Below are 14,076 nucleotides of genomic sequence, written 5' to 3'. Positions count from 1 at the left end.
ATGTTTTGTAACCGAAGTTATCGGCAACTAGCAGGAGCCATATGGTTGTCGCTTTATTGTATGAAATGCAAACGCCCTGTAATTGCTTTACTTTATCTCTAAGCGGTAGCGATAGTCGTAGAAGCAATAGATGGCGTAACGACAATGATGCTACGATGAAGATCAAGGTGTCGCGCCGGTGACGATGGTGATCACGACGGTGCTTCGAAGATGGAGATCACAAGCACAAGATGATGATGGCCATATCATATCACTTATATTGATTGCATGTGATGTTTATCCTTTATGCATCTTATCTTGCTTTGATTGATGGTAGCATTTTAAGATGATCTCTCACTAATAATCAAGAAGTGTTCTCCCTGAGTATGCACCGTTGCGAAAGTTCTTCCTGCTGAGACACCACGTGATGATCGGGTGTGATAGGCTCTACGTTCAAATACAACGGGTGCAAAATAGTTGCACACGCGGAATACTCAGGTCATACTTGACGAGCCTAGCATATACAGATATGGCCTCGGAACACGAAGACCGAAAGGTCGAACGTGAATCATATAGTAGATATGATCAACATAGTGATGTTCACCATTGAAACTACTCCATCTCACGTGATGATCGGACATGGTTTAGTTGATTTCGATCACGTGATCACTTAGATGACTAGAGAGATGTCTGTCTAAGTGGGAGTTCTTAAGTAATATGATTAATTGAACTTAAATTTATCATGAACTTAGTACCTGATAGTATTTTTCTTGTCTATGTTTGTTTGTAGATAGATGGCTCGTGCTGTTGTTCCGTTGAATTTTAATGCGTTCCTTGAGAAAGCAAAGTTGAAAGATGATGGTAGCAATTACACGGACTGGGTCCGTAACCTGAGGATTATCCTCATTGCTGCACAGAAAAGTTACGTCCTGGAAGCACCGCTGGGTGCCAGGCCTACTGCTGATGCAACTGACGACGTTAAGAACGTCTGGCAGAGCAAAGCTGATGACTACTTGATAGTTCAGTGTGTCATGCTTTACGGCTTAGAACCGGGTCTTCAACGATGTTTTGAACGTCATGGAGCATATGAGATGTTCCAGGAGTTGAAGTTAATATTTCGAGCAAATGCCCGGATTGAGAGATATGAAGTCTCCAATAAGTTCTATAGCTGCAAGATGGAGGAGAATAGTTCTGTCAGTGAACATATATTCAAAATGTCTGGGTATAATAATCACTTGACTCAACTGGGAGTTAATCTTCCTGATGATAGTGTCATTGACAGAATTCTTCAATCACTGCCACCAAGCTACAAGAGCTTCGTGATGAACTATAATATGCAAGGGATGAACAAGACTATTCCCGAGCTCTTCGCGATGCTAAAAGCCGCGGAGGTAGAAAACAAGAAGGAGCATCAAGTGTTGATGGTTAACAAGACCACCAGTTTCAAGGAAAAGGGCAAAGGGAAGAAGAAGGGGAACTTCAAAAAGAACAGCAAGCAAGTTGCTGCTCAAGAGAAGAAACCCAAGTCTGCACCTAAGCCTGAAACTGAGTACTTCTACTGCAAGCAGACTGGACACTGGAAGCGGAACTGCCCCAAGTATTTGGCGGATAAGAAGGATGGCAAAGTGAACAAAGGTATATGTGATATAAATTTTATTGATGTGTACCTTACTAATGCTCGCAGTAGCACCTGGGTATTTGATACTGGTTCTGTTGCTAATATTTGAAACTCGAAACAGGGACTACGGATTAAGCGAAGATTGGCTAAGGACGAGATGACGATGCACGTGGGAAATGGTTCCAAAGTCGATGTGATCGCGGTCGGCACGTTACCTCTACATCTACCATCGGGATTAGTTTTAGACCTAAATAATTGTTATTTGGTGCCAGTGTTGAGCATGAACATTATATCTAGATCTTGTTTGATGCGAGACGGTTATTCATTTAAATCAGAGAATAATGGTTGTTCTATTTATATGAGTAATATCTTTTATGGTCATGCACCCTTGAAAAGTGGTCTATTTTTATTGAATCTCGATAGTAGTGATACACATATTCATAGTGTTGAAACCAAAAGATGCATAGTTGATAACGATAGTGCAATTTATTTGTGGCACTGCCGTTTAGGTCATATCGGTGTAAAGCGCATGAAAAAACTCCATACTAATGGGCTTTTGGAATCACTTGATTATGAATCACTTGGTACTTGCGAACCGTGCCTCATGGGCAAGATGACTAAAACGCCGTTCTCCGGAACTATGGAGCGAGCAACTGATTTGTTGGAAATCATACATACTGATGTTTGTGGTCCAATGAATGTTGAGGCTCGCGGCGGGTATCGTTATTTTCTCACCTTCACAGATGATTTGAGCAGATATGGGTATATCTACTTGATGAAACACAAGTCTGAAACATTTGAAAAGTTCAAAGAATTTCAGAGTGAAGTGGAAAATCATCGTAACAAGAAAATAAAATTTCTACGATCTGATCGTGGAGGAGAATATTTGAGTTACGAGTTTGGTCTACACTGGAAACAATGCGGAATAGTTTCGCAACTCACGCCACCCAGAACACCACAACGAAATGGTGTGTCCGAACGTCGTAATCGTACTTTGCTAGATATGGTGCGATCTATGATGTCTCTTACTGATTTACCGCTATCGTTTTGGGGTTATGCTTTAGAGACGGCCGCATTCACGTTAAATAGGGCACCATCAAAATCTGTTGAGACGACGCCTTATGAACTGTGGTTTGGCAAGAAACCAAAGTTGTCATTTCTTAAAGTTTGGGGCTGCGATGCTTATGTGAAGAAACTTCAACCAGATAAGCTCGAACCCAAATTAGAGAAATATGTCTTCATAGGATACGCAAAAGAGACTATTGGGTACACCTACTATCATAGATCTGAGGGCAAGATTTTCGTTGCTAAAATCGGATCCTTTCTAGAGAAGGAGTTTCTCTCGAAAGAAGTGAGTGGGAGGAAAGTAGAACTTGATGAGTTAACTGTATCTACTCCCTTATTGGAAAGTAGTTCATCACAAGAACCGGTTCCTGTGACAACTATACCAATTAGTGAGGAAGCTAGTGATATTGATCATGAAACTTCAGATCAAGTTTCTACTGAACCTCGTAGGTCTACCAGAGTAAGATCCGCACCAGAGTGGTACGGTAATCCAATTTTGGAAGTCATGTTGCTTGACCATGATGAACCTACGAACTATGATGAAGCGATGATGAGCCCAGATTCCGCAAAATGGCTAGAGGCCATGAAATCTGAGATGGGATCCATGTATGAAAACAAAGTATGGACTTTCATTGACTTGCCCAATGATCGGCAAGCAATTGAGAATAAATGGATCTTTAAGAAGAAGACTGACGCTGATGGTAATGTAACTGTCTACAAAGCTTGACTTGTTGCGAAAGGTTTTCGACAAGTTCAAGGAGTTGACTACGATGAGACTTTCTCACCCGTAGCGATGCTTAAGTCTGTCCGAATCATGTTAGCTATTGCTGCATTTCATGATTATGAAATTTGGCAAATGGATGTCAAAACTGCATTCTTGAATGGATTTCTGGAAGAAGAGTTGTATATGATGCAGCCAAAAGGTTTTGTTGATCCAAAAGGTGCTAACAAAGTATGCAAGCTCCAGCGTTCCATTTATGGACTGGTGCAAGCATCTCGGAGTTGGAATAAACGCTTTGATAGTGTGATCAAAGCATATGGTTTTATACAGACTTTTGGAGAAGCCTGTATTTACAAGAAAGTGAGTGGGAGCTCTGTAGCATTTCTAATATTATATGTAGATGACATATTATTAATTGGAAATGATATATAATTTCTGGATAGCATAAAGGGATACTTGAATACAAGTTTTTCAATGAAAGACCTCGGTGAAGCTGCTTACATATTGGGCATCAAGATCTATAGAGATAGATCAAGACGCTTAATAGGACTTTCACAAAGCACATACCTTGATAAAATTTTGAAAAAGTTCAAAATGGATCAGGCAAAGAAAGGGTTCTTGCCCGTACTACAAGGTATGAAGTTGAGTCAAACTCAATGCCCGACCACAGCAGAAGATAGAGAGAAAATGAAAAATGTTCCCTATGCTTCAGCCATAGGCTCTATCATGTATGCAATGCTGTGTACCAGACCTGCCGTATGCTTAGCAATAAGCTTGGCAGGAAGGTACGTGAGTAATCCAGGAGTGGATCACTGGACAGCGGTCAAGAACATCCTGAAATACCTGAAAAGGACTAAGGATATGTTTCTCGTATATGGAGGTGACAAAGAGCTAGTCGTAAATGGTTACGTCGATGCAAGCTTTGACACTGATCCGGACGATTCTAAATCGCAAACCGGATACGTGTTTTTATTAAACGATGGAGCTGTAAGTTGGTGCAGTTCTAAACAAAGCGTCGTGGCGGGATCTACATGTGAAGCGGAGTACATAGCTGCTTCGGAAGCAGCAAATGAAGGAGTCTGGATGAAGGAGTTCATTTCCGATCTAGGTGTCATACCTAGTGCATCGGGACCAATGAAAATCTTCTGTGACAATACTGGTGCAATTGCCTTGGCAAAGAAATCCAGATTTCACAAGAGGACCAAGCACATCAACAGACGCTTCAATTCCATTCGGGACCAAGTCCAAGTGGGAGACATAGAGATTTGCAAGATACATACGGATCTGAATGTTGCAGACCCGTTGACTAAGCCACTCTCACGAGCAAAACATGATCAGCACCAAGACTCCATGGGTGTTAGAATCATTACTATGTAATCTAGATTATCGACTCTAGTGCAAGTGGGAGACTGAAGGAAATATGCCCTAGAGGCAATAATAAAGTTATTATTTATTTCCTAATATCATGGTAAATGTTTATTATTCATGCTAGAATTGTATTAACCGGAAACATGATACACGTGTGAATACATAGACAAACATATAGTCACTAGTATGCCTCTACTTGACTAGCTCATTAATCAAAGATGGTTGTGTTTCCTAACCATAGACATGTGTTGTCATTTGATTAATGGGATCACATCATTAGGAGAATGATGTGATTGACATGACCCATTCTGTTAGCCTAGCAATTGATCGTTTAGTATATTGCTATTGCTTTCTTCATGACTTATACATGTTCCTGTAACTATGAGAATTATGCAACTCCCGTTTACCGGAGGAACACTTTGGGTACTACCAAACGTCACAACGTAACTGGGTGATTATAAAGGAGTACTACAGGTGTCTCCGAAGGTACATGTTGAGTTGGCGTATTTCGAGATTAGGTTTTGTCACTCCGATTGTCGGAGAGGTATCTCTGGGCCCTCTCGGTAATGCACATCATTATAAGCCTTGCAAGCAATGTGACCAAATGAGTTGGTTACGGGATGATGCATTACGGAACGAGTAAAGAGACTTGCCGGTAACGAGATTGAACTAGGTATTGGATACCAACGATCAAATCTCGGGCAAGTAACATACCGATGACAAAGGGAACAACGTATGTTGTTATGCGGTTTGACCGATAAAGATCTTCATAGAATATGTAGGAACCAATATGGGCATCCAGGTTCCGCTATTGGTTATTGACCGAGAATAGTTCTAGGTCATGTCTACATAGTTCTCGAACCCGTAGGGTCCGCACGCTTAACGTTACGATGACAGTTTTATTATGAGTTTATAAGTTTTGATGTACCGAAGTTTGTTCGGAGTCCCGGATGTGATCACGGACGTAACGAGGAGTCTCGAAATGGTCGAGACATAAAGATCGATGAATTGGAAGCCTATATTTGGATATCGGAATCGTTCCGGGTGAAATCGGCATTTTAACGGAGTACCGGGAGGTTACCGGAACCCCCCGGGGGTTTATTGGGCCTACATGGGCCTCGAGGGAGAAGAGGGAAGGAGGCAGGAGGGGGCCGCGTGCCCCTCCCCTTCCTAGTCCGAATAGGACAAGGGAAGGGGGCGGCGCCCCCCTTTCCTTCCCTTCTTCCTGCTCTTTCCCCCTTCTCCTATTCCAACTAGGAAAGAAGGGAGTCCTACTCCCGGTGGGAGTAGGACTCCCCCTTGGCGCGCCCTCCTTGGCCGGCCGCCTCCTCCCCCCTGGCTCCTTTATATACGGGGGCGGGGGGGCACCCCATAGACACACAAGTTGATCTACGGATCGTTCCTTAGCCGTGTGCGGTGCCCCCCTCCACCATATTCCACCTCGGTCATATCGTCGTGGAGTTTAGGCGAAGCCCTGCGCCGGTAGAGCATCATCATCGTCACCACGCCGTCGTGCTGACGGAACTCATCCCCGAAGCTTTGCTGGATCGGAGCCCGGGGATCGTCATCGAGCTAAACGTGTGCTGAAGTCGGAGGTGTCGTACGTTCGGTGCTTGGATCGGTCGGATCATGAAGACGTACGACTACATCAACCGCGTTGTGCTAACGCTTCCGCTTACGGTCTACGAGGGTACATGGACAACACTCTCCCCTCTCGTTGCTATGCCATCACCATGATCTTGCGTGTACGTAGGATTTTTTTTGAAATTACTACGTTCCCCAACAGTTTTCCACTCAAGATATTGCCTTACTATAGCGTGAAGGATCATAGTCTCATCGTGATGGTGTGTTGAGGAAGTATAAGTGGTGACAGTAATTACTTCCCTTCCTCCCCTGAGTTATTGATAGGGGAATAATGTAGACCTCCATTGGCCGCGTCCATGGGAGACCCTTAATCATCGTTGCTGCAACTTGAATGTGGTGAGGAACAGTGGTGGCATGTGTGATATGTCACTACACATGTATGCACGTATGCTGCATCAGGCTCTGCCCACTTACAGAAATGATGTGATGTGGCTTAGTGACCCGGACCTAGAATTATGCATTCGCATGATTACATTAGATACATACTAGTGGTGAACCCAGACTCCCTGAGAATGTGTTATTGTTGATTTCGATGGCTTCCATTTGCTCTCTTGTTATTTTACTTTATTCTTGCACTTATAATTCCAATCGTGAAACACTCGCAATACTTCAACCTCCGTATTCGCTATGCTTTGGACCTCAATTCACTTGCAGACACATTGCAATAACCCTCTACCGAAACAGAGAACAATTCATGTGCTCATGTGGGATTGATACTCTTACTACAAAAAAGATATAACTAAACTCTGTGCACTTGCAGGACATCAACCACAAAGTGTGTGCGTGCCCCTGGGTGCTCCAGATCACCTCTAGAGTTCTAACAAACATATTGATGCACAAGTGATGTGTCTATGTCTCTTGCAAATAACAGTTGATATGTCTCTAGTTAAGTACACCATAATATTTACGCGAAAACTACAAGTTTTTGTAGCTCAAATAGAGTGGTACACACCTAGTCTAATTCATTACTTGGCATTAGTCAAGGTAAAAGCCCACATCATGATCGATCGTACTCTTGTTGTTGTCACTATGGTCACAAGAATGTCCATGGAAGATCTAGTAGACATGGTCTACAATAACTGAAAGCATAGGTTATGGTTCCTTATAGTTATATCTTATTAATAAAGATTTTCTATAAGTACATCTAACGTCCGAAATGAAAATTGTGATGAATAAGTTACTTATAAAGGAACATCCTTCAATAATTAATCCTCATTTGGCTTTACATGGCTATAATAATTGCTATTTTAATGTTGCTTTACACAACAAGCATGTATACTCTCTTTTTTTCTTGCTTTACGCTACTTGCGTACCAAGTGCATTTGTCCTCATGTTATTTGTATCTTATTTCACTCCACATTTCCGCTGCACATAACGATGTGTTTGTCAATAGGCCCTATTTTTCAACATGATAATAAAACAAAATACCCATAAAATATGATCAAAAAGAATAATACAAAGAACTAACAGCTAAGGTGAAGCTTCATGCTTTGCATTAAAAGAAAAAGATGATGCATGAATTACATGCCTTGTTTTGAAATGAAAGAAGCATGTCCACATGACCAGCTACCGCCGGCCGAGTTTACCACACCCTAGTCTTATAGAAGTTCTCTATAGATTTGTAAACTCCTCTAATTTTTTTTGAACCATTATCTATGTTATTCCAAAATGATAATTATATATTATAACAAAGTTGTAAATATGAATTATAGAGTTTACACAATAGATATTATATACCACTGTTGAAACCAAAAATATAATGTCAAAACTTTTTGAAACTTCATAAAAATAACATGCATTTCTCTCTCGAAATGTGTATGCTATTTGAATTCATTTTGAAGATTTTTATTTTAATGCAACATAAAATTACATTATGATTTAAAATGTGGGCCTTCAACTTCCTTCACCTAATAAAATACTCCCTCTGTCCCACACATAACATCGTTTTCCAAGCTATGTTAGCTTCAAAAATGATCTTATATTATGGGATGGAAGGAGTATATTATGTAGTATGTACCAGCCTTTCCTATAAACTATGCTTATTTACACGTTTTCCGGTACTTTATCCCAAAACTATAATATAATATAGGTAAGAAAACATTGCAAAATTAACAAGACAGTATACTTACAAACAAGGAAACAACATTGTTTTATGTTTCATTTATGTCGGTTGATGTGTTTAGCTACTAGTTGGTCCATAATTTGCAGGCTTATACGCCACGCGAAAAAGTACTCAGAAAAAAATTAAAGAAGTCTTCTTTTTGCAAATGAAAATAAAAAAGACTTGACAATTTTATTATCCTATATGACTTCTAGGAGAAATTCGTAAGGGCAAGCAGGGGCGCGAGGAGGCACTTCGTGGACTGCACATCTTTGCTGCGATTTGGAAACTTGGTTTCACACATCCCAGAGCAACTTTCTGTTCACCTTAGGCTTTGTACAACGAAACTTCACAACTAATGAAAATCAACTATAATCACCTACTGTTGTAAGTTCCTCTATACAAAACTTAAAGTGAACATGAAGATGTGCTGAATGTGCGAAATCGAGTTTCCGAATCGTGGTTCAGATGTGCGGTCCACGAAGGGCTTGCATGTGTGCGCCTGCGTGCTCCAAATCTCCTCTAGACTTCTATAGACATCTCGATGCACAAGTCACATGTCCATGTCTCTTGTACATAACAGTTGATATGTCTTAGTTAAGTACACAATATTAGTCCTCTCAAAAAAAAGTACACAATATTAGTTTCGGGAAAACTACTGGCTAGCTCAACTAGAGTGGTACACGCGTGATCTAATTCATTTCTTGGCATTGGTCAAGGTACAAGCGAACATCACGATCAATCGTACTCTTCTTGTTGTCATTGTGGTCACAAGAATGTCCTCGACAGATCTACTACACATGGTCTAGAGTAATCAAAAGCATAGATTATGATTTCTTACACTAGTAGAAAACAGGGCATTTGTCCCGATTCGTAAGGGCCTCTAGTCCCGGTTCTTGAACCGGGACTATTAGGTCATTACTAATGCCTCCCCCATTTAGTCCTGGTTCTTACACGAACGGGACAGATGGGCCTCCACGTGGCCGCTGCGGGCAGCCCAGGCAGGGGGGCCTTTGGTCCCGGTTGGTGACATAAACCGGGACCAAAAGGCATCCACGCGTCAGAAGTTGGCTGCAGCTGAGTTTTTTTTAAAGTGGCTGGTTTAGGGGTTTTGGGGGTTAATCTATGTTGTTATTAGCTAGCTAATAGAGAGAAGTGTCCTCTCTTATATCTTCGTGCTTAGTTTACCAATGCTACTGCTATGTTCATTTCACCCGCTGATATATAATAACTCTTCATGCTCGCATCATAAATCATCATATATAATAACAAGTCCTACTAATCATGCATCATTATACAACTTCTACTCGTTATTAATAACAAGTCATACGATCATCATACTCATAGTCATCGAACCCAACCCTACATAATTGTTCTTAACACATGATCATCGGTATCAGGGAGGACCTAAACACACTTAAGATAAAATAGCATAAAACAATATAGACCCTGACTCTCCATTATGAAGAATGGAGATCATCCTGTCTCCAATTCTTGCGCTTCGCTACCTTTTGCTTCCAAGAAGCTCCTTACGACTGTCCATACATTTTTTCCATTCTTTGATTGTCATGTCTCCACTTCTTTTAGAAATCCGGTATGGACAGTTGAGATTCGTAGGACAACCTGGTTCTATGTTCAAAACATCAAGGCGACCGTGCGTATACATCAGATGAGGCACACAATCATTCGGGATTATCTGTTGAAAAACATAGTAATAACTTCGTAGTTAGCAATGATGTACTAGTTTTAGAAGTATGCAAAAAGATGCATGGATGTCGTAATAGTAAAAAATCTTACCAGGGTATCTCCATGGTAGTTACCGTAGTTCAACACGTGCACTAGTGGCACGTATTGACCATAATGTTGAGGAGTTCGATTGTAGACATTGTAATTCTCAAGAGCAGTACAAAATGCGATCAGATGATTTTTCTCCTTATAAGTTAATTCGGAGCCATCGGTGTAGTGAGTTTTGTCTACCATCTTCCGCACATTCTTTGAAGAATGAAAATAAGCTGTCAACTATTTTGAAATAAACAATATAAATTACTTAATAACTATGTTTGAGAAGCTCACATGGTGGAAGAATTGGAAGTGTATCTGAAAGGATCGAGATGGGCCTAGAGGGGGGGGGGGTGAATAGATACAATTACAAATTTTAATTATTCCTTAGCAATTTTAGGCAATGATGCGGAATATGAATGTGAGCCTAACAATTGCAAGTGAGTACTAAGTAGTAAGCAAGTAACACAAGTACACAAGTAAGCAACCTCAATATGATGTAAGTAAGTACAAAGAGACAAGTAACCACAAGTAGAGAGTTAGGGTTAGGAATAACCGCAACTCCAGGAGACGAGGATGTATGCCGATGTTCACTTCCTTGGAAGGAAGCTAGTCACCGTTAGAGAGGTGGATATTACCACGAAGGCACACCAACTCCACGAAGGCTCACCCTATTCTCCCTTTGAGACAACACCACGGAGGCATTTCTCAACTACTAATGGTATACCTTGGGGTGATCTCCAAACCCTTACAAACTTTCCGGGGTAATCACAAATGTTGATTCCTCTCCGAAAGACTCCTACTGCCTAGGAGTCTCCAACCTCCAAGAGTAATAAGAACGTTGGGGAAAAGCTCAAGACTTGCTCAAATCAAAAATTCCTTTCGTGCAAAGAAGGGGAAGGAGTGGATCTATCACTTGATCGGAGAACTTCTCTGAAAGACTCCTAAATCACTTGGGGATCTAGGATTTGATGTAGGTGATTGAGAGAGAGAGTGAAGAGTGTTCTTGGCAAGCTCAAAGTGAATGGTCAACCTTATCACGTGGAAGGGAAAGGTATATATATATAGTGGGTGTGGAAAGGTGACCGTTTGGGACACATAAGTGCACAGGATAGGTCGGACGTCCGGACAACATCGGACGTCCGGTGGTACAAATAAGTCCGGACGTCCGACAGTCATCGGACGTCCAGCCACTGTGAATATGTGAGCCACGTACCAGTACACAGGACACGGACGTTCGAGACGGGCCGGACATCCGGAGCCAGACGACCGGAGAGTCCGGAAATCCGTAAATACGGTTCTGTTGTGAAAGTACCGGACGTCCGAGACCTGCCGGACGACCGGAGGTCGGACGTCCGGAGAGTTCCGGAAATCCGCAAATATCATTCTGTAAAAGGAACACCGGACGATCGGAGGGAGCCGGACGTCCGGACAGCTGAGAGGGACCGGACGTCCGTAGAGCACCGGACGTCCGGAGACAAAAATAGGAGCTGTGGATTTTGAGCAAGTCTTTCACTAGATCCAACGATCCCCTCTTAATAGTGCGGGATCCATATACACAAGAACAAACCATAAACGAAGTCTATGTCTTGTATCTTCATTCTTGAGTTATACGCTTTTTGTCCCTAGTCATGATCCATCCACACGGTCTTTGAGACATAATCCTGAGATATACTTGATAAACATGATTAGTACCTTGCATACATGTTGTCATCAACATCAAAATATGATTAAGGGCATGATTGCACTTTCAATCTCCCCCTTTTTGGTAGTTGATGACAACACATATGCACACTCATAAAAATACAATAGTAATTGAAAGAATTTGTTGTGGAGCTCAATAATCAAGAATAAACAAGAAGCGAGCTCCCCCTCAATGTGATACCTTAGAGACTAAACATGAGAAGGGCCCGCCCTCAAAATGATACCAATGCAACTAAATCTCATACACAAGATACTCAAGAAGTAAACTCAATATAGACTTATAACTCATAGCATAGAACATAAGTTTCGACAATCTCATACATAAGTTCGATACAAGCTAATCCACAATCATAGCAATGAGTTCGATTACATGCATAGAGCCTACTCCCCCTTGGCATAAAATATCCAAAAATTATGAAAACAAGGGGGAAACATAAACATCATCAGAGATCAGCCTCATCATCATCATCATGAGCACCACTGCCACCCGCCTCGTCGAAGAAATCAGCCCACTCAGGACCCGAAGGGAAACCAAAATCAGAAGGAGGCTCGTTAGGAAGGTGTTCATCGTCACTCACATCATACACTCCGGAGTCTCTCAAACGAGCCTTCAGAGCGTTCTTGGAAGTGACCATGCGAGTGACAACATTGTGATGTTGGGAGCAATGAAAGGTGAACATCTTCATCATTGCAAAGTGAGCCTTCCCAAGAAAGCGAGCAATGCACCCAAAAGGTGCAGAACTGGAAGGGGAACAGGCAGTATGAGATGGAACACTAGCTGCGGTGCGACGAGCAGGAATGTGAGCATTAGTAGGAGGAACATAATTGTCCGCCATGTGAGCTGGAATGACCCATCGCTCATGCACGTGAGTGCGGACAATGGGAAAAGAAGCGACACTCTCGATAAAAGCCTGAAGGAAGGGAGCATGAGGAAGGCCCGCTTGTGCTGAAAGCTAGCGAGGCGGATCTCATGCCATAGAAAGTGTGGAACATTTATCTTCCCTTTTGGGGATGCAAAGAGACGATGCATGAGATCAATGCAATAGCTACTGCACGAGCCTTTGTCACCCATCTTGGGATAGATGGTGCGGATGACACACTGATAGATGATGTAAAAAGGGGAGCGCCAAATGGAGGCTTGGTTCAGACCTTTTTGTTTCTCTATGTTGGTCAAAGTGGGTATCGGTTTGATAAGATCCGCACAGACCTCAATGCCCTTGGGCCTATGATTGGGGTCATCCTTGTGGATTTTGAACCCGGTGTCAGGAAACCGAAGGGCATTAACAAATTGAGCATAAGATGCTGTGAGCACAGCGTCGGAGGTCATCCAAGTGACAGTGTTATTAGGATGAAAAAAAAGCATGTGGCATAGAATTGATGGATGGCAGCTTGGTTAAAGTCGTGTTGAAATGCAAATGGAGCAGCAAGATAGATGACTCAATGAGCTCAATAGCCCCCGGATATTTTTTCGGATAAGTGCGAATATGCTCTAGGTCAATGCAGACATGGAGAGACAAGCCTTTAGGAATGACAATAGTGGTAAAGATGTCGGCTTGAACATTAGTGCGAAAACGACTATCCTGAGAATCCCTAACAACAGTAGCTGATCAACATTGAGATGCAACTTAAGATAAGATATTACGGGAACCTCGTTGAACTGCTTAACATGGCAGCCGAGTGGTAAAGGGGGCTCAAGGGAGATATGACGAGCATCACCATGGGGTTGCACCAGAGGAGGAGGAGGCTGGAAAGTGGGACGACGAGTTCCCGGCTTGGGTGCAGACACGCGAACACCAACAAACGGGGCCGGCTCCACCTCCTCAAGTTCATCCTCAAAGTCCGATCCCTCCGAGGAGGAGTTGCTGGACGAGCTGTGAGGATGGGCGGCACGCTTCCGAGGACGAGCCCGCTCCTGTGAGTCATCGGAGCCACCACGACAATACGAACGAGCCGACCCACCGGTGACTTGCTTGCGTGCGGAGTTCTTGATCTTAGGCATCACGACCTAGGGGAGAAGGAAGATACAAATCAACACCCACCATAGATCGAGGAATCGATACATGAGGGAGAGAAGATAGGGCCTACCTTGGAGTGAGA

Source organism: Triticum dicoccoides, chromosome 1B (genome assembly GCF_002162155.2).
Source record: "Triticum dicoccoides isolate Atlit2015 ecotype Zavitan chromosome 1B, WEW_v2.0, whole genome shotgun sequence".
Lineage (NCBI taxonomy): Eukaryota > Viridiplantae > Streptophyta > Magnoliopsida > Poales > Poaceae > Triticum > Triticum dicoccoides.
The sequence above is the reverse complement of the archived record's forward strand: the minus strand, read 5'-3'. Positions refer to the sequence as shown.